Raw genomic sequence first — 20234 nt, forward strand, 5'->3', positions numbered from 1 at the left:
AATGCTAAAAATATTATCTGGTTTGAGCCTTTGATAATCTGTCCATTGTTTGTTATCATTTTTACCTTTTTCTGAAGGACTGAGAACAAAAATGAAGTTCTTGGCTTTCTTGGAAACAAAAGCTTTCCACAGAAGCGAGGTATTTCTGTCCTTTACTGTTTAGTTCTGTAATTTAATTTTTTCTTGGCGATTCAGCTATTTCACCTGTGGCATTTCCATGAGGTCATTTGGAACCCTCCTAGAAGCATTCTGTAAGGTGTAGGGTTCAGGCACAATGAGTGTTTAAGAGGGGAATTTGTTAAGTGACTGTGGAGGTTAATGACATGTTCTTCATTGTTCTATTGTGTGATTCTATGTGATTGTATCCGGCAATCATCATCTGAAAAGGACTTTGGGACTAGTTTTACATCTGGCACGCTCAAATTCTTACTGAAACATGAGAAAGGATTTGAATGTAAGAGAGGAATAAGATATCAAATCATATATTTAACAGAAGAGGCGGAGGCTTTTCTTGTGTTATTTTCTACTACTTGTTCTTTTGTGTTTCTGAAGAAATAGAAGAGCCCCCCATAGTGAGTACCCTGTTTTGTTGGGGTTTTCTGCATTAATTTCTCAGGTTTTAGTTCAAAGTGCAGCTACAAATGTGCCTCAAACTTTGCAGCCAGAATAGACACAATAAACATGAGTTACGTGATGAAAATCTGTAACTTAAGGGTAGACACCTTGCAGTCTATGCTTCTTATAAAAGTTACTTTGTGGCATTTCAATTTAGTGCTCAGTAAAAGGCGTATATGATTCCTAGAAATTGTCATATCCATAGAAATAGAAATCAATCAAGCTGTAAATCCAGAGTTTAATCCTGGAATTCAATATGTAATGTACGTGTCCACATAACCGGCTTGTAAGGAAACACAAGACAGAATGACAAAATTTTATAAGCAGGATAGTTCTGCATGGAAGGGAACTCAGGAGCAGACTTGTCCAATCTACTGCTGAAAGCAGACTCAGCTTTTAGGTGAGGCAAGGTTAATCAGGCCTTTATCCGAATATAGAGTCTAAACAATCTGTGTGGACAATGTTCTTAATTTCCTGACTGTCCTCATGGGAGGAAAAGCTTTTCCATTTTTTCCTAATTTAGAAATCATTGTTTTCAGTCAGAAACAACACAAAGAATTTATTATTACCCATTACCTGTTTGAGGTCCAAACATCTCCTGAGTTCTCTTTCTTCCTTATGGATAGGCAGTGGTATGGCCTTTCTCCTGAGCAGGTTGGCTGATATGGCCAATCCTAGCTCATGGGTTGAAGATCTTCCTTCATCAGGCTCAAGTTGTCCCATTCATCTCACAGGGATATGTACAGGAGCAGAGATATGATTTGTCCTGTCTTCCTCTAGAATACTAAATGCTAAAGCTTATCTGGCACATGTGATTTATAACTACATAGTGGAGTCAAGCCTCAGTGAGAAAACTATCTGTTAAATTCCAGCATGTATTCGCATCAGACAAGTCAGGTGCAGGCACAGAATCCCCTTGGCTCACTGTGATACAAATGAACAATTTACATGGCCACTGTGATGCCGCTTTTAAAAAAAACGTGTCCCCACTTCTATTTCTGACTCATCCCCTAGCTGGTGTTGGCTCAGGCATTTACCCAGTCACAAAGGAACTGCACCAGGAAGTGACACAAGTTAAAACCAAGCTTTTTTTCCCCCTGTGTTAGTGAGCAGGAAACACAAGAGTTGAAGACAACAGCAAGGCAAATAGGGAGGGGAATATTGTTTCTTGAAGAAATAGAACAACTTTATTGTCAAAATAAAGCCTGATCTGTTGTCTCCTCAGGTACTTGTATGTTGAATAATTTGTACCTATGCAAAGATCTACGTTTTTTTCCCCCTTTTGCAGTAGGTTCAGAACTTCAGAATAAAATAACTTCACAGAGTTATTTTATTTCCTTTATACTTTTTTTATACTGTATCCTTAATTTAATGCATTCTTGCGATGGTATGAAATATTTTATTTTGATTAATACACAATGTCAGGAAGACAGTACTAGGTTGTTGCTGTTGCAAAAGGTGGTTAAAAGCACTTCTTTTGAGGAAACTTTTCTGAAGTTCTTCTGCTCCTAATTTCTTACACTTCCTATGTTCAGGAGCACTGCAAAAGGAAACGTTTGTAAACCTTCTCTGAAGCCACGTGTTTTCATTATTCTGATAGTACTTTTTAATATGCATGAAGTTATTCTAATCTGGAGTCAGATATTCAGGAGTTATCAAATGAGCAGTTATACATTGGATGGGCTTTTTATGTACATTCTTCTCAACAGAGCTAGGATTATATTATTTCACAAAGTGTTAGCAAGATTCAGAAGCAAATTGAAAAACAGTTCTCTTGAATCTTTATATGCAAGAACAGTACTCTGGTTTTCCCACATCCCTCTTAGACAAAGACTACTGCTTTTGTGCTTCCATGGGTCACTTTTATCCTCCTTTGATGAAACAGATAGAGTGCTTCCAGTGTGGCTTATTTGTAACTCTGCTTTGTAGAAACCAGGTAAATAATAGTCTAGACCTGGAGGATTTTGATAATGAATACTTTAAAAGTGTAACAAAAAGAAAGAAAAGTAGGAATAGAAAATTGGAAGTCTCTTACAGCAGATTTGGTGAATAAAATAGGGGTAGGAAGATGGCTTGATGATTTAACAGAGAGCACTTTCAGTGTGCTTACTGCAGCAGAATACTGCACTTGTATTGATGTGGTCATTCACTATAGTCTCAGGATGGCAATTGCTGGAATAGTAAGGGAGACACTGCTCTTGTCTTGACTGAAACATCAGTGACGGAACTCGTAAGTAATTTTTATGCTGTGTTACCTGTATGGTGGGGGAAGGTGTATTGGGTAGCATAAATCTCAAAACAAGGCAGGGAAAAAACATCACAACCAACTCAAACCCCAAAGAGAAACTAAACTGAAAAATGTATAATTGTTTCATTCCAGTGTAATTAAAACATCACATTTTCTTCTCATATGTTCTGGGTCTTTGCCACATTTACTTTATTTGGCAAAGTAAGTGGCATGCTGTGGGAGAGCAGTGATCCCTAAAGAGATAATCCCAAATAACTCTCATTCCTAGATTCTGAATTTAAAATTTTAGTATGGTTTGTATGCTGAGTAAACTACATGCATTCATAATTTCAACTTTTATGTCTCAGGCTACAATAGCTAAAAGTAAAGCATTTTGAATACATGAATGAAATCCTTTAAATTAATAAATTCTGACAAGATAAAAGATTATTTATATGGGCCCTACAGTCTAATTATAACTTCACAAACTAATGCTTCTTTTTGTGATTGTCCATCTGTTCTGCCTGTGAATATCACGTTAGAGTATGTAGGGTGCAAATTCACTTGCAAAATGAACCAGTGACTAAAACAAACAATTAAGCATCTTTTGAATCTGCTAATGCAATTCCATTATATTAAGGATCCACACAAGGTCAAACTAGTGTCAGAACAATTTTTTATAATTACTTGCCGGTGATGCAGGTGACTAGTGACAACCCACAACTTTCTGGCCATGACCTAACAGTCAGTAAAAAATCAAAATAAACCAGTCATGTACATTTACTGTATGTTTATTTCTTCTGCATACAGTAGATCATGCAAAATTTGACTCTTAGGGTAGTCATGCATTGGAGTAGGTTGTCCAGGGAGGATCTTAAACACCAAGCTGGTGTTTAAGAGATGTTTGATCTGGGACTGGGCGATATAATTGAGTGGTTTAGGGACTAGAGTGGTAGTGCTGGGTTGATGGTTGGTGTTGATGATCTTAAAGGTCTCCCAACTTTAATAATTCTCTGATTAAGTGATTTCACCTGACATTATCTAATGTTTAATCATAATAAATGATAAGATGCAAACTATACTTTCAATGGCAGCTTTATTTGGTTGTTTTGTGAGGCTTTTTCATCATCAGTTACTTTTCTATCCTCTCCTAAAAAGTTTATTAATGAAGATCTATCCTGATTACGTGAACTCCATTCTTCTTTCTTTGCTAAGTAGACTTTTTGGATATTTCTGTAAGTAAGGATATTTGGATATTTCATAAGTAAGTTGTTGGTAGCTTCACATCTCTCCATCAACCTTTTTGGTATCCAGACTAGTGTCTTTGAACCTGCAGAAAAATTACCTACTGCATAGTGCATACTCTTTCTTCCTGAAGCATGTAACACAGGTTTTGACATCTTTCATGTGGATATATTGCACTGCTGCAGAAATTCTTTTCCCCATTATTTTTTATGTCAGAGGACAAACTTAAACCATCATCTCTATTTTCTGAGCAAGAATGTGCTGTCCTGAATGTCCTAAGGGAAGTTTAAGGTAAGGTGAAGGACTGTTTGTATAAGGCTTATTTTCTGTTTAGTAACTGACACTATGCCTTTCAAGAAAAAGAATCAAAACAATTCTGAACTGAAGCTTCCAACTTTTTACCTAACTTTCCAATCCTAAATAACTTATAGAATATAAGATTCAATCCCAAAATGCATGCATGTTTGCTTGTTTGTATTTTGGTTATTTCTGAGGTACATGTTTTCCAGAATGTTAATTATAAAAGGGGAATTCTGTAATAAGATAGAATTAAGGAATTGCTACAGTGTTGAATGCAATTTAAAGCACAGTTCAGCTCCTATGGGAGAGAAATAAGAGATGATTATGACAGAGGCAAAGGCTAACAGACATTAGAGTATTATATTTTCATTTAGCTTTGAATTACAATGAATCTAGTAGCAAGACTTTCCACCAACTTTTAATGGATTTAAACTAGGTAGCTGAAAGTTACATTTATACTGACAATTTCACTAACTATGAAGCCACAGCTTTGCTAGATAGGCTGGAAATTATTTTTATTACTGTACTCTTGAGCATCAGGCATATAAAGACATAAATTGGAGTGTTACAGAAATGTTGCCATTCCATCTGGTTTTGGTGATTTTAAACAGAGGTTCCCCAAAACTGTGAAGCAGAGCAGTACATTTTATTATTCTGCTCTATAAAGATTCCATAGAAATCTTAAATTGTTAAACTTGTAATTTTAAATATGTGTTGCTGTTTAAAAGTGATGCAACTTGGTTTAAATAAAAGTCTGATCTATTTAATATGACTTTTCCTCTTAGTTTGTGAAAAGGTTGCTACCCATGCACAAAAAGGGTAAACATGAACCTGGTGGTTTCAATAGCCTAATTGTCACACACAACTTTTCACTAAAAATCCTTTCTTTAGGATTTTTCCTTCTGAGAAGCTAAGAGGCCTCAGAATGTAAACAATGGTTATCTGCTGCTGTGGAATGCAACAGGTCCACCTGTGATTGGCCCATCTTGGATGTTTATAATTAATGGCCAATCAAGGACCGAGCTATCTTGGACAGAGTCAAGAGAGCTGCCTTTGTTATCATTCTTTTATTTTCTATTCTTAGCTTAGTTAGCATCTGAGAAAACCTGTCCTTCTTTTTCTTTTTAGTATAGTGATAATGTAATATATATATATGTATATATATATATATATCATAAAATAATAAACAAGCCTTCTGATCATGGAGTCAACATTCTCATCTTTTCCCTCATCCAAGAACCCCTGTGAACACGGTTAGACCTAGTTCAGTTTACACAGTAGAGTTCAGATACTTTGCAAAATATCTTGTATTCCTGGTCTCTGATTTTCTTTGGGTTCACCTGGAAATGTGGGGCATAGATTTCAACTTTAGTGGCTCAGAATTCATGGTAGGAGTATCTGTTGTGGTGCTCAGATTGAAAACCATTAGATACAAGCAACTGGCTCATTCAAGAGAATATATATACATGTTTTCCCATTAAAAAAATCTAGGGACAAACACTGTGAACTGAAGTTTGCAACTCAACCTGAGAAAAATCAGAGTCTGGAGTAAGATGCCATTGGTGACAACAGTACTCAGCCAGATAAATAATTGGTATTTTTTTGGTGCTAAATAAGATAGACAAAAAAGAAGGTAGTGTATACCTATTTGTCCTGAATACCTATTTGTCTGCATTGATGTAAGCAAAATAAAAATATTTCCCTTTGTATTATATTTTAATATATATCTGAATTTAAAAGAAAAAAAAAGAAAAGACTAGTGCTGCCAACACTGAATGTTGAAGTAGAAGAGCAAGGTATTCTTTGTATTCTGAAAAACTGAAAAAAATAGCTACATGTAAAAGAGTATTTGATGAAAAGGAGGATTTAATTTATCTAGAAATTGGTTGAAAGAGCAGAATGGCATTATATAGGCATATGAAGATATTTATTTTTTATGAAAAAAAAGTATTTGTCTAAAAATATGAAGGATTAAGGCAGTTTGAATGGAATTTCGTTACTGTTTATGGGTAAATAGATATCAATACTGTGGAGAAGGACATCAGGCATTAAAAAACCTACCAAAACCACTTCAAAAAAGAAGGGGTTAATATAATCCACAGGAGATCTGGCAGTAAGTGGAAGTGAATATATCAAGTACATAATAGCAGACTACCCTATTTCAAAAGAAAGATATATATCACAGTAAGAGACCTTTAAAGCTCCTGGTGCAGTCATAAAGATATACAGAGCAGAAAGAAATTTTGCAAAGGGTGAGAAAAGAACCACATGACTAATGAATAAGAGCATAAAATACTAAGAAGCTTTGAGAATACAGCAAGAAAGGCTATCACAGTTGCTGAATTACAATTACCAAAGGATATAAAAGACAATGATGGAGAGAGCTTGTAACTACATTACAAGGAAAGAGAAAACAAGAAAAATTGGTTCCTCAGTGAAACAAAAGCAACAGAGGGCAAAGGAAAGGGACACCTGGAGAGCTGTAATAGAGACAGTTAGTACTGAACCATGCAAAAATAATGGAGTAAGTGATGAAAAACTACTGAATGAAAAAAATTAATTCTTTTTACCTAGCAATTTTTTATTACAAACTAGTAGAAAAAAGAGTCAGTGTTGTCTGTAAATATGTGGTGGACTTAATTGGGAAAAGGCACACAAAGAATATGTACTGTTTAGTCTCTGTAAGTCATGTTGTGCTGCATCTTAAATGGATTAGATCTAGGCCTGGTAATGTTAAATATTTTTGCAATATCTGGAGAAGGATTATACATAAATATCAATAATGTCAATTTGGAGGGTTATAGGCTTTTTAAAGGACAGCAATATACTTCAAAATAATGCTGATAAATCAAAGTGAACTTGAACATGTGAAATTTACTTCAGAGAGTACAAAATGCTGTAGGCTAAATAAAGAAGGCACAGGAGTAAATATCAAACAAGAACTAAATACCCAGTCAGAGTACTAATAGTGATTAAATAGATCAAGAAAATACAAAACAAATAAATATTCATAAGAAAAAATATTGAACAGTGTCTCCTTGTGTGCACATGCTTTTATGTGCACAAAAGTAAATTGTTTTTATAGTATATGCCCTGCATCTATACAAGCACACAATTTTCCTAAGTTGCAGGTACGGTTAATAAAGATTCTGGAAAGGGTTGAATTCTTATTTAGCTGAAAAAAAATATGCATTGATGTTCATTTACAAATGTAAATGACACTTGATATTTATACAGCCTTTAAAACTGCATTAGCAGTTAACACAAATCTTTTCATGTTTTCTAATGGGGTATTTTCAAGTATATCTCGATAAAATAAATTAAAAAAAAACATTTGAAACAATATTAAATCATCAGGCAGTGGTGTAGCTCAGTAAGCCCAACATTTGTTTGGTGAGTCATGCTAGAATGGGTATTTAGGGTTGGGACTAAAGAATACTGGCACAGTTTTGTAGCCTAAGCTTGCTTTCACCTGCCCATCTCTGGTTAACTTTCTCATAATTACATTCTTATAAGTCAACACTTTAAAGGTCAGTCTTAATGTATAGCATGTAAATTAGTAACCAACTATCTTTTATCAGTTATTAGATCTGAGTATTTCCAAACTTTTCAACTCACATTTTTCAGAAGAGTTGCTCAAGGTGTTCAGATAACATTATCTCATTACCACTAAAGCAGCAAAGGTATCATATTTACAGATAATAGACTCTGATACAAGATATTTTAAAACTGATATTGTCTTTTTTACTGCATAATTAAGAATATATCACTTTCCAGTAAAATTTCATGAACAAAGATTTCTTTTGAGAACTTCAGTTTTTTCTGTTATACTTTATGTATGTGGTAAAGTAAATAAAAATCATTTTTGTAATGGACACTTAAAATCTGCTCCAATCTGGAAAATCTGCATAATGAGCTGGCTGTTCAACTAGGATACCAGAATTTTCTAGAGTAGTAAGGTACTTAATTCTAAAACCACAGAATATTGATAAATTTTATAAAATTTGTATTTTTTTCCTCTAGCAAAGTTTTCATATTTATTAGTCAATACACTGAGCAATTCCAATAATTTTATTAAGAAGAAATATTATAGTAAATATTTTGTGTTCCTTGTAAAAGCCAACATTATTAAGTAAGTCTACTTGGTTCATTTATGTGGCAGAGGGAGAGGCAAAGACGTGAGGGTTAAGAACAAGTTATATTTGCTTATAGGACAGTGAAAACTTTAGTTTTACTTTCTAAGGAACGAACATTTATTTATTTTTTTTTATGTCTTTTTTATGTCTCTTTCAGATGTAAATTGAAGATTTTTGAAACCAAGGAGTTTTTTTGAGTAACACAGATTTATATAGCAAAATCAATTTGAAGTACTTTCAATTATCAATCATCTTTTTTATTTTTAGTAATAATAATTGTCCCCAATTAAAAAGTAGATTATGGGATTTTATACTATTGTGGACAATCTTATACATTCTTCTTATTTCATAGTTTCTTGTTGTATCATATTTTTAGACAATTATTGCTCTTAAATCTTCAGTACACCCTCTGTTTATGGAAAATGTGATGTCTTTTTTAAAAAAGTTAAATAACAAATGTTCATTTTGGATACACGGTGTCAAATCATGGAGAGATGGAAATGCTGTGTCTTGGCTTGTTCACTGGCTGATTTACTGGAAACAGCAGGTGGCTAGCAGTATCCCAAAATGTATTCTCATCTCTGAGAGCAGCATTTAGTTTTTGAAAAAGAATAAAATTATATAGATTGTAATTTTACACACACCTGTCTATTAAGAATTGACATAATTATTTTTACACTTACACTTGCTTATGCTTCAACTTAAGAAACCAAAATTCCTGGTCTCATTTTCCATAATGTTTGACACAAATATTGCTTTTTAAAATTCTTTATAAAATATTTATTTTCTAAAAGATACTAAACACACTGAAAAACTATGTCCTTGGTTTTTTTGTTTTTTTTTTTTTTATGTCTTAGCATATGGAAACTCAAGAATCAAGAGTACATCAATACTAAAGTTTGGTGAAGCCTTTTCAACATGATCTCTTATAAATTGGTAGTTTGGCCCAGACTTTCTTTACCCACACATCAGTTCATGTTTATCTACAGGGTTCAGTTCAGTGTCATACCAGGCTAGGTCGAGAATTGGAAGCAGTACAGCTCTAACAATAGGAATCCTTGCTCACTGCAAATATTCATGCTTTTGAGAGCATGAATATCTCTGAATGTTTTTTCAGTTTGAAACACAGGAGTGTTTTAACTCCAGCATGTTAGTTATGTGGCACAAAGGGGAAGGGCTCTGGTGCTCATTCATTTGGTGTCTGATATCCACACCATGTGCTCTCCAGTGGTTCAAACTGTAAAGCAGATGTGTGATGTCCAGAACTCAGATTTAATGAGGTGCTTGGTGCTGACTTGAATATCTCAGAGGCGTTGCTCTTCATTGTCTAGATATGCCAGTAATCTCCAGAATACACACAGAATAGAAAAGGTCATGTGTTCCTAGTAAAGAACAGAAGAGAGAATTTCAGTTACTAGTGTCAGGGGTCAGTAAGAAAGGCACTATTTTTGAATGAGAGAAGCAAATCTCCTAATTTTTAAGATTCAATATGTGTTTCACAGATACAGGGTTTAGTGCCAGAAAGAATTAGTGGATAATCTAGTGCCCCCTCCTGTAAATGAGAGTCTTGTGCTTTTCATTTGCTTTTCTATGCTAATTAAAAAAAAAGGCAAAAACAAACCAGTCTTCTTTTAAAAGTCCTAAATCATTAAAATATTTAACTCTTCTTTTTTTTTTTTTTTTTTTTAAATCTGCTCTGATAGTTACTCACCATTGTCGCAAACATAGGGGAACAATACATTTTCTATGTGTTTATCATTGACTTCAGCTGCTGGTATTTTTTTTTCATGTCTTTGTCCAGTTAGAGATTTTTGTGGTGGAGAAAAAATGTTATCTATGTGTTGGAAATTTAAAAATTATTGTTATTGTCATTACTATCATCATCATCATCCTCATTATGTAAAGAATGGTAGTTTCTTGGTATTTGTCAAACACTTTGAAATGAAAGTTGTATAAAATTAATAAGAAATTTCTTATAGATATACTGAAGAAGAGGAAAAGTCACAACATATAAATTAAATCAATTAAAAAATTTAAATGTCTAATGTGATAAATCCAGTAGAATTAAAAGGAGACACGAAATTGGATATACAGAAGGAAGTTCTTGCACAATATATAGCTGAACAAAATATGAATCCACCTTCCATAGAAGGTGAAAGCTAAGGTAAATGGTTCTGTGAGTAATCTGCATAGATTCTTTCACTACAATTATATTTAAACTATGCAGTAAAATGAGCCTTTACTGGCAGATTTTGATATCTACCTTCATACATTTTCAAAGGGAAGAAACAGGGGGAAGAAAGGAGAAAGGGAAGTTTCAGAAAAAGATCACCTGTAATTTGAATTGAAATGTTTAATGTTTATCTCTTTACTTTGTATTGATGAGTTGTTCTTTAAAGGCATTTCAGGACTGTCTTATTATCAACCTTAAAAGATGAAATAACATAACTGACTCCGACTTTAAGTGACAGCATTTCAAATTTTTATTCTAATGTTAAGGAACAACTCTTTTAAGATATTTGCATTTTGCATATCTAAATATGAGCAATGAGAGTGTCAGATACTCAGGCAAACTCAGAGTCTAGAAGTACTTTTTCTTGTAAGACCCATGAGGTTCTTAATTTTGCTGCAGAGTGGGAGTAATTTGACTTATATTTTAAACTTTATCACCATCCAGAGCTTCATGCCAATTTCCCTTCATGTATTACAGAAAATAAAATTAGAGTATTTTGACAGTTTGACCACCACATCCCTATATGAGGTGTTCATTTTACCTACTTTATTTACATGAAATACTAAGGATTATGGGAAGAAGTTAAATGAGAATTAGCTTCATAGGTAAGTGCCCTTTGCTTCCTATTTTTAGTGCCTCCATGTTCCTTTAGTGTCCATCTGGCCACACTGATAGCAACTGAGGAGTCAGCAAATACAACTTTTGCCTTACTATTGGGAAGTGGTCAAAGACCTTGTATGGCTGTGTATTGATCTGACAGTGGTATTCTCTTAGGACTCTCCTGAAGTGTCTTGGCCTGAGCTGTTTTTATCTTTTCTTTGTCTACTGTTCAAGTCACTATATGACTATCATGTATACCAAAGGTTTGACAACCCTAAGCACTAGCTGTGCAACACATATTGGGCCTCTATGATAATTGGGTCTTGAGAAGGCTGGGAACTAATGAGAAAAATCAAAGATTCTGTTTAGGAAGCATCAGGTAGCCCAAGGATTGCTGTGGTGCTGGATTTCTTTGGCCCGACCAGCTCCTGAGACCGACAGCACGAGTGGGCCGCCCCCAGAAAGCTGTCCAATCTGGGGTGCAGCTGCAGGATACAGCTGCTCTACGGCACAGGTGGACTGTGGACTGTGCCAAGGGTAGGGACAAGGATCAGGGAGGGGTCTTCTGTATGGTTTCCAAAGAAGTTTACACCTGGAGGTTCAGGGACAAAAAGACAAACTCAACTTCATACATGAACTTATAAGGAGGAGGAGGTCCCAGGGGGGGATACAATCTTTGACCAATTGGGAGAAATTGGGGGTGGAACACAAGGTGGGGAATACAATGTTTAAACCAATAGAGGACTGCAGGGGAGGAGAATAACTTAAACAAACCAATAGGATTTTGAAGGATACAAACTTGATAGGGAAGTTTCTAGAGAAAGGGACAGGCTTGGGGAGGGATTAACATTCAATAGGAGGAGGAACAGGGAACAGAGGGGCAGATCTTTGGGGAGATGAACAGCTAGGGCAAACCCAACAACACAGGGGGGACAGGAACAATCCATCAGTAATAAAATATGCTGTAACAATACGAAATAGGAAAGATTATAAAACTGGCTGCTAGAAATGCATTACAATCAAAAAACACACTGCCACAAAGGATGACTCAAGACTGAGGAAGGAGAGTGGCACCATGATGATCTCAGGATACTGGTCATAGAATCACGGAGTGGTGCAGGTTGGAAGGACCCTAAAGATGATTTAGTTCCAACCTCTCTGCTGTGGGCAGGGACACTGTCTGCTAGACCAGGTTACTTGCAGCCCCATCCAGCCTGGCCATGAGCACTTCCAGGGATTGGTATCCCCAGCTTCCAGTAACACGGTCTGGTGCCTCACCATCCTTACAGTAAAAAATTTCTTCCTAGGATCTTATCTAAACCCACTCTCTTTTAGTTTAATGCCCCTTTCCTTGTCCTATCACCACATTACCTTGTCAAAATTCCTTTCAAGCTTTTTTATAGGCTCCCCTCATGAACTGAAAGGCCACAGTTAAGTCACCCGGGAGCCATTCCTTCTCCGGGCTGAGAAATACCAATTCTCTCAGCCATTCCTCATACCTCTAATCATTTTCATGGACCCCCTCTGTACTCCCAACAGATTTATGTCGTTCTTGTGGTGGGAACTCCAGAGCTGGATGCAATATTCCAGGTGGGGCCTCACCAGAGTGCACTAGAGGAGCAGAATGACTCACAATAAAATTTTCCCCCTTCAATTTAGGGAAGAATGAAGTGCTGATCTCAGGGTACAGAAGGACACTTAAAATTTGGACATGTAAAGAAAATAGATGTTAGAAAAATTTCTTTAAATAAATAAGTTACTGATAGCATTAATGAGACTTTTCAATATTTAGACTGTTAGTCTGTTAAAGCATTTATTGGACTAATAACAATTTTGACATGAGGCTCTTCTTTTCTATCCCACCAAGATTTTGTGTGTAAATAAGTACTATTGCAGAACATCAAATTGTAGGGCAAGTGTAATATTTTCTAGGTTTTAGTTTCATTTATTTATTTACACTTACCAGAAAGACTCAAGAACAACTTTCCTTCTCCTACTCAGGCAATACTTGTAAGTATAACAATTTCTTATATAGAATTGAAAAGAAAACAGTTGCTTCAGAAATGAGTGTGGCAACATTTTAAGAGAGGTAAATGATATAAGCCTCTCACAGGTAATAATCCCAGTTATTCAGTTTGACTGTTACCCAAAAAAGAATTGGTCGCATACAAGTTGTATTCAATTTAGTTTTATTTAGATTTGCTGTGAAAGTAGGGGGAAGAAATGTGCATGATTCCACAGAAAATGCTCAGATAATCACATTCATCTTTATACCTGTCCAGGGTCCTCCACTCTCCAGCCAAGGCCCTCAGTTTGAGATTCTTGAAACAGACAGTTTGATTTAGCATGTGCAGAAAAAAAAAAAATCCTGGGACAGTTCTTGGTGTCCACCTTATCATAGGTTCTGGGCCAGCAGGATCAGTGCCTTGGTGGGAGCCCTAAACTGCACAGCCTGCACCAGGTGGGCCTGTATCTTCTCAGTGGCACATCCAGACTTGTCTGCCTCTGCTCTTTATTGACTGCCCTGAGCTTGGTCTCACCAATTATACCAATGAGCTGCTTGTGCAACTCGTCACGGATTGTGTGGTAGAAAGACCCACGTATTGACCTCCATGTGTAGCCCAGCCCAGGAAAAGTGAATATGTATTTATATTGTTTCTATGATATGCTCAAGGAAATTGAGTTGTGAGTGCAAGGTCACTTTGTATCTTGTACATAAGATATTTGCATCACATTTATGAAAAATGATTTCTTCTAAGACCCTGACATCTATATGAAAATCAGCAGCTTGTACTAGGCCTGCAGGCAATCAGGACACACCACTGTCCATCAGTGTTATTTTCTTATGTCACAAAGACAAGATTATATGTATCATGAGCTAACAGTTGTGTGTTTAGAAGGCTCCTTTCCTCATACTTTATTATTCTGTCAAGTCAAGAGATTAGTTGGAAAACTTTGACATAGGAACATCTGGCTTTGTGGGGAGCAATCAACTTCTGAATTCAAAAAGTATTTCTTAATCTTGATGCTTTTCAACATTTCATATCCACAGTACTATAAACTTTCATTAATCATCCCTTGGACCTTTATTCAGTCCTTGATGATCATACACAGGCTTCTCATGGAGCTGCTTTATATGACAGTGACTCTACTCTAAAACTGAACTTTTTCTAGCATTGCAAAGGCAAGACAAAGCTTTCATATATTTCAACACTGACATTTTTAAAACAAAGACCTTTTTTTCGGTCTTTCAGACATCATAATGTACTTGACAAAAAGAGTCAAAGGGTGAATTATTTTTATCCATCTAGATGAATAACTCTAAAATTAATCAATAGATTATTAAAGTACTTTGCAGAAAAAGTATTTTTTTCAAGGTTAAATAATGTAGAACTTTTTTTCCTCTTCCTCCCAAACACTCACTTATCTAAGTTTCCATTTTTTTTTGTTTTATAAATCAGAAATAAGTGATTGAAGTGAAGTTTCAACCTAAACCCTTAGTTTAGTTCTAAATAGCTCATGAGTCTAAATTTGAAGAGTGGCAACTTACTGTTCTAAAGATAAAAACCTGCTTTTTGTCATTCATTTGGCTGCAGTTCTGAGATATGGAAACAACAATTAATATAATATCAAACCTGTGGGTGTCCACATTCCCTGATACATGAATGATCAGTCCAGCTATAAATATTACAGGAACTGACCATAAGAATTAGCTATTTTAATAACTTCATAACCACTTAAAACTTGGGTTATATATTGCCCTCAAAATTCTATTAGAGTGGTAGATTTTAGGCTCTCTTCTTTTGGGCATTTTACCTTTACTTTTCTAATGAATATTTACCATTGAGAATGGACTTGTTTTAGGAAGGGACTTTTTTTTCTTTCCTCTTTAAATACTAAATTATGACCGTTTAATTTCTCGTTGGAATGATTGTTCTGTCATTTATTTTGACAGGACATTAGACTATGGCTATGCAGAAGAATAACTTAATCCTCTTCTTCTTTTGTTTCTTTTATATATATATTTGCTTTATTTCCAAGTTCATCTTTCTCTTCATGTGTTATTTTTGTTTTCATCATTTGAAGTCTCATCTGGGAAACTGCTTATTTTAATATTGTAATTACCTTTCAAATTAGTCTCTTTTCTGAAGCCAGTCTATCTCACAAGATGGACAATTCCTTAATCATGTAGGGAATTAATGACTTGAGTGTACTGACTGCATACACAAAAGCAGCCCTGATGCAACCCACCAGCAGTTTGAGTTTCATATATACAATTAAATGAAAAACTCAACTTACATTAAAGTTCTGTAGCTTCTGTCACAGAGATGTCTCATTTAGTCTTTTTCTGAAATACAGATATACTAATATTATAAATGTTAGTACTGCATAAATGTAAGCTACAATTAAAATTCTAGGGAAACCACAGCTCTTAAAGTACTTACTTTATGTTGTAAATTCTTCACAGAAGCAAAATTTACAGGCAATTATCCATTTTGTTGACCTTTGTTGTTATCCAAAGACAAGAGAAAATGCCTATTAGCATTTAATATTTATATGATATCTTCAAAAAGATTTAAATCCTGAGTTATCAGCTTAGCAGCAATAGATTTTGTAAGAAACATAAGTTGGTGGAGCTTTCTTTGCTTTTTTGACAATATAGGTCAGAGCCATGTCCTTGCTCTGAAATGATTTAATATAATTTGGATAGAACATTTCCAGGAAAAAAAAAGGCCAGTAACCAAAGCTGTCATGCAACAGACACTCACATCTATAATGAATGCCATTAAGATCCATTAAACTCATCAGTGAAATTGAAAACATAAAAAAAAAATATTGATATGCCTAGTCCTACAAAATACTTACTCTTTTAGTGCTTGACCAAAGAGATAAGTTAGGTTAGAGTCTGAACTTCAGTGTAAACATCATACAAACTGAGTTGGTGCAACAGGAGAGATATGTTAACTTAATCATTAAATCATTCAGGATCTTTCAGATCGAGTAATATATTAAATATTGAGTTGAAATCAGCTTTGCTTCTCTAGTGTGCAACTACTTGTTTTAAACAGATATGGATTTATTAAATGAGAGACCTGAGTTTTAATTTTGTGCCCTTAAATCTGTGCTGTGTGGTGGATCCTTTGCAAAAGATGCTTATTATGAATCTTGTTATGTGAGGTGTTTCTTTATGGGGTCAAGGCAGTCATGAAGAACAAAAGAAAGGGTCCCAGAAGTCTTTGGTAATGAGTATATGTTGCATACAAATACAGGAGACACAATAAGCTGTAAGATGTTGCTACTTCAAATTTACATTTAATAAAAGCACTGCCTAATTTAAGCATAACTTAACCAAACCAGAGAGGTCATCAATCAGGTCATTGAGTAAGTCTTTCCTCTCCTTTCAAGGGACAGGTGGCTACTCTCTCTTTTAGTGCATTATGCTGTGTAATCATTAAGCCCCAATAGCACATATATGAACATGCATAGGCCTTATCAAAACGTGTGATAATTTGCCCTTTTTTAATCAAAGCTTTATGTACAGTGGTTTTATTTAAACATGCAAATAATACCAATAAGAAAGAATGCACACAGCTGCAGTTTGCATCAAAACAAGCACTTAGGATTTTGTAGTGCATATAAAATGAGCAATGAGATCTATGTATGCATTTAGCCATGCTTAGATTTAAGTCTTTGTTAGCCTAAGGCTTTGGTAGAATTAGAAAGGGTTTCAGCACTGTTTATAAGAGTGGTATCAGCCATTTTTTTTAAATTAATTCAATTTCTGTGAATCTGGGATACAAGGAAATGTAGAAACTATATGCTTAATTAAGAAGTTTTGGGGAAAGTTTGCTGTATATTTTTTTAAAGAAAAGCAAAACTTTTTTCTCTTTGGAATATTTTTGGACATATTGAATGACTAAATTAAGGCCTGTATTACATCATAATAATCAGTGTATTGACAATTTTGACAATCAGTGACAATATGTTTGTAAGAGCTGTCGTTTTAGATGACTTTTAGAAATTAAAGCTAAAGTCTGGTACATGAGCAAGAAGGGAATGTTTAAATTACTTGTCAAGATTATAGCTATCTGACAGTATACATTTCAAATGTGAAAATAAATGTGTACTGTTCCTTTTCTGGAAGAAATAGAGAATGTGCACTATGCTACTAAAAAAAGAAAACACATCAACCCTGAATTCCATTTTTCTACTTAAGGTGGGAATTATGTGTTAGAATTCTGAGGGCAAATAAAATACTAATTGACTTCACTGGATCAGAATTAGCACAAAACAGGTGATTTCTTTTTTTAATTACTACCTAAATAGTGTACAAAGGAAGGGAGTAGAGGCATATTGTTGCAATGAAGTGCAAGAATTAAATTTTGATTCTCAAAAATGTTAGTCCCTTATTTCTTCTGTAAACTGTGGTTTGCACACAAATTAAGTGTATAGGTGGGAACTTCCCTGGCATTTTACACTTCTATTAGTCCCTTGTTTAGCAACAAAGGTGCATTGTTTCAGAAAGCACTTCCTTTTTCAAATACATTTTGCAGTAGATAACAGTCAATGCTGTTGACTGCACATAGTGGTAAGATACTTTAAATCTCTGGTTCACAGCCAAGATTCTCCATGAGCATTTCTAAGGGTTTATGAAAGACATCTGCAGAAGGGCAGCCTACTCTCCGTTGACTGAAATTTACTATGCAGGATTCTGTGCAGCTTGAGAGGGAGCTACATCTTTTGAATTACAAAAGAACATGAGACAGCTGTGTTTCCTTTATGGAAGATATGGTGTTTTACTTTGAACTTTAGGAAAATATTGTAGATGATGCAGCATAACTACACTTGGAATGTAACTGACAGAGAAGTAGGTTGAGCTGCCAATGTATTATTGTTATGGTGACCAGCTTTATAATTTGCTGAGAAGATAAATTGACATGAGAAAAGGGACAGTTATATCAACAGAATAAATTCTGTCAGTTTGCAAATCTACTTTCTGGGAAGAATCCCATAGAACCCATGAACTGTAAAAATTGGATTGTAGGAACTGTGAATTTAATTAGAGGTCAGCATAGATGTAAGGATGCATATATTAGTAAATAGCTGATTTGATAGGTAAGCTAGATTTTTAGCTATTTTAGAAACAAAATTAATATTTTACTGTGAACATATTTAAATGTCTAGGGTTATATTTTCTCATGTCTTGGACAATAAACTTGCAATTTATTTTTCACATAGTTTTGTGATTATTGAAAAGAAACCTTCTTATGGGCAGAATATATGAGTCAAAATACAGGTTAGGAAATGTGTTTTACAGACGTATTTTACTTCAATTGTTCAGTAAGACCTCTTCCAGTAATAGGTTTATTCTAAAATATGCGAGCAGTGAAAGGTTGTTGCCTCTGTCTCTATATTGCCTAACAATTATTTATAGAGTGAGAATTTAAATAAAAGAGCTATTTCCTCTTGCATCATTAGGTAATATTATTATAGAGAGAAATAGCTGTACCATAAAGGATACCCTAACCTCTACCTTCCAAAAAAGAAGCTGCAAATTAAAGTACACTTCTATCTGTAACAAGAAATGTGTAGCAACTAAAGCCACTTTATATCTGTTAAATTCTAAAATTCACGAGGAAAATGCAGAAATATTTGATGTTTTCTAATTGAAAGGTGTAGGCTTCTGTCTCTTACACTTTATATATATGCTAGTGTATATGACTTTAGTACAGAGCAATGTGCATTCTGTTGCAATCTAATACCACATCCTGTTGCAATCTAATAGCACTATTTTTTCATTTGGTTGGTTGGGTTTGCTTGTTTTTTTTTTAACTTCATCATCTGGGTTTCTTGGATCTAAAATTGAAAGTCAATTTCATAAGCTTAAAAAACTTAGATTCTATGTGTTGTTCAACTGAAATGAATGATGTGAGTTAATATGTTTCCACAGTATAAAAACATCCTTTTGCAAGTATGTGAAGGAGTTTTAATAGCCTATGGTGTCAGTCAATAGATGTCATTTATATCAGTGCCTGAGGGAACAAGGTACTACTACAGTTTCAGAAATTTGGGAAGTTGTCTTAAACATGTTTTGTTTTGAGGTAAAGTGAGTAGGAAAAGATAAAAAGAACACTACCTCTACACTGTTATTATTTCAAAAGTCTTCCCCACAGAATAGTACCTGTACAAACTTATTAGTTATTTATTTAAGCAAGGTTTGGGGTTTTATTGCACTCAAAAAAACAACTTCAGAATTGATTTATTATGAATAGAGTTTTTCTCAAAATAAAATAGGAATCCATTATTTCTGAACATAAAATGGCATATTTGTTGGATAGTATTTTATTTTAACTACAGGAAGAGTTGTGTTTTAACTAAATGGAAGAGCATGGGTAAGTATGCTGACATTCTGAAGATGTGACTTATCTTTCTGGGTTTGGTGAGAAATGTATATTGAATTACTGCTTTAAAGGAAGAATTTTCTATCTAAACTTCATTCTCCTTTTTTAAAACATGATATAGCATTTAAAAATAAAGTAGCAACAACAAGGAAAAAAAACACTAAACAAAAAAGAAATTCAGACCTTCTTAAGGAGCCAGTCAAGATGAATGCTACTATAATTGGGGCAATATCCTTATGCTAAAAAACAAACAGAACAATACAAACACAAGCAAAACAATAAAAAAATACAGGTAATTTTGTATAGTGGGTCTAATGGCTCATAATTAATTTTTTTCATAGAAGCCCATAAGGTGCTATAGTTTGGATTTGTGGCTAGACCAGAGTTGATAGCACAACAGTGTAGTGGCTGCTTCTGAGCCGTGCTTGCACAGCATCAAGGCGTCCTCTGCCCCCTCCTCCTTCCCCTTAGTGAGT

At 34.6% G+C, this 20234-nt stretch overlaps 1 protein-coding gene across 3 annotated transcripts in view; it reads left to right on the forward strand.

Moving 5' to 3' along the window:
• The window catches only part of CSMD3 (CUB and Sushi multiple domains 3), a 592443-nt gene that overhangs the window by 191620 nt on the left and 380589 nt on the right, over positions 1-20234 (forward strand). The window lies entirely within an intron of this gene.

The sequence above is a fragment of the Agelaius tricolor genome, unplaced genomic scaffold (assembly GCF_023055355.1).
Source record: "Agelaius tricolor isolate 1412-34295 unplaced genomic scaffold, bAgeTri1.0.p SCAF_2, whole genome shotgun sequence".
In the NCBI taxonomy this organism is placed as follows: Eukaryota; Metazoa; Chordata; class Aves; order Passeriformes; family Icteridae; genus Agelaius; species Agelaius tricolor.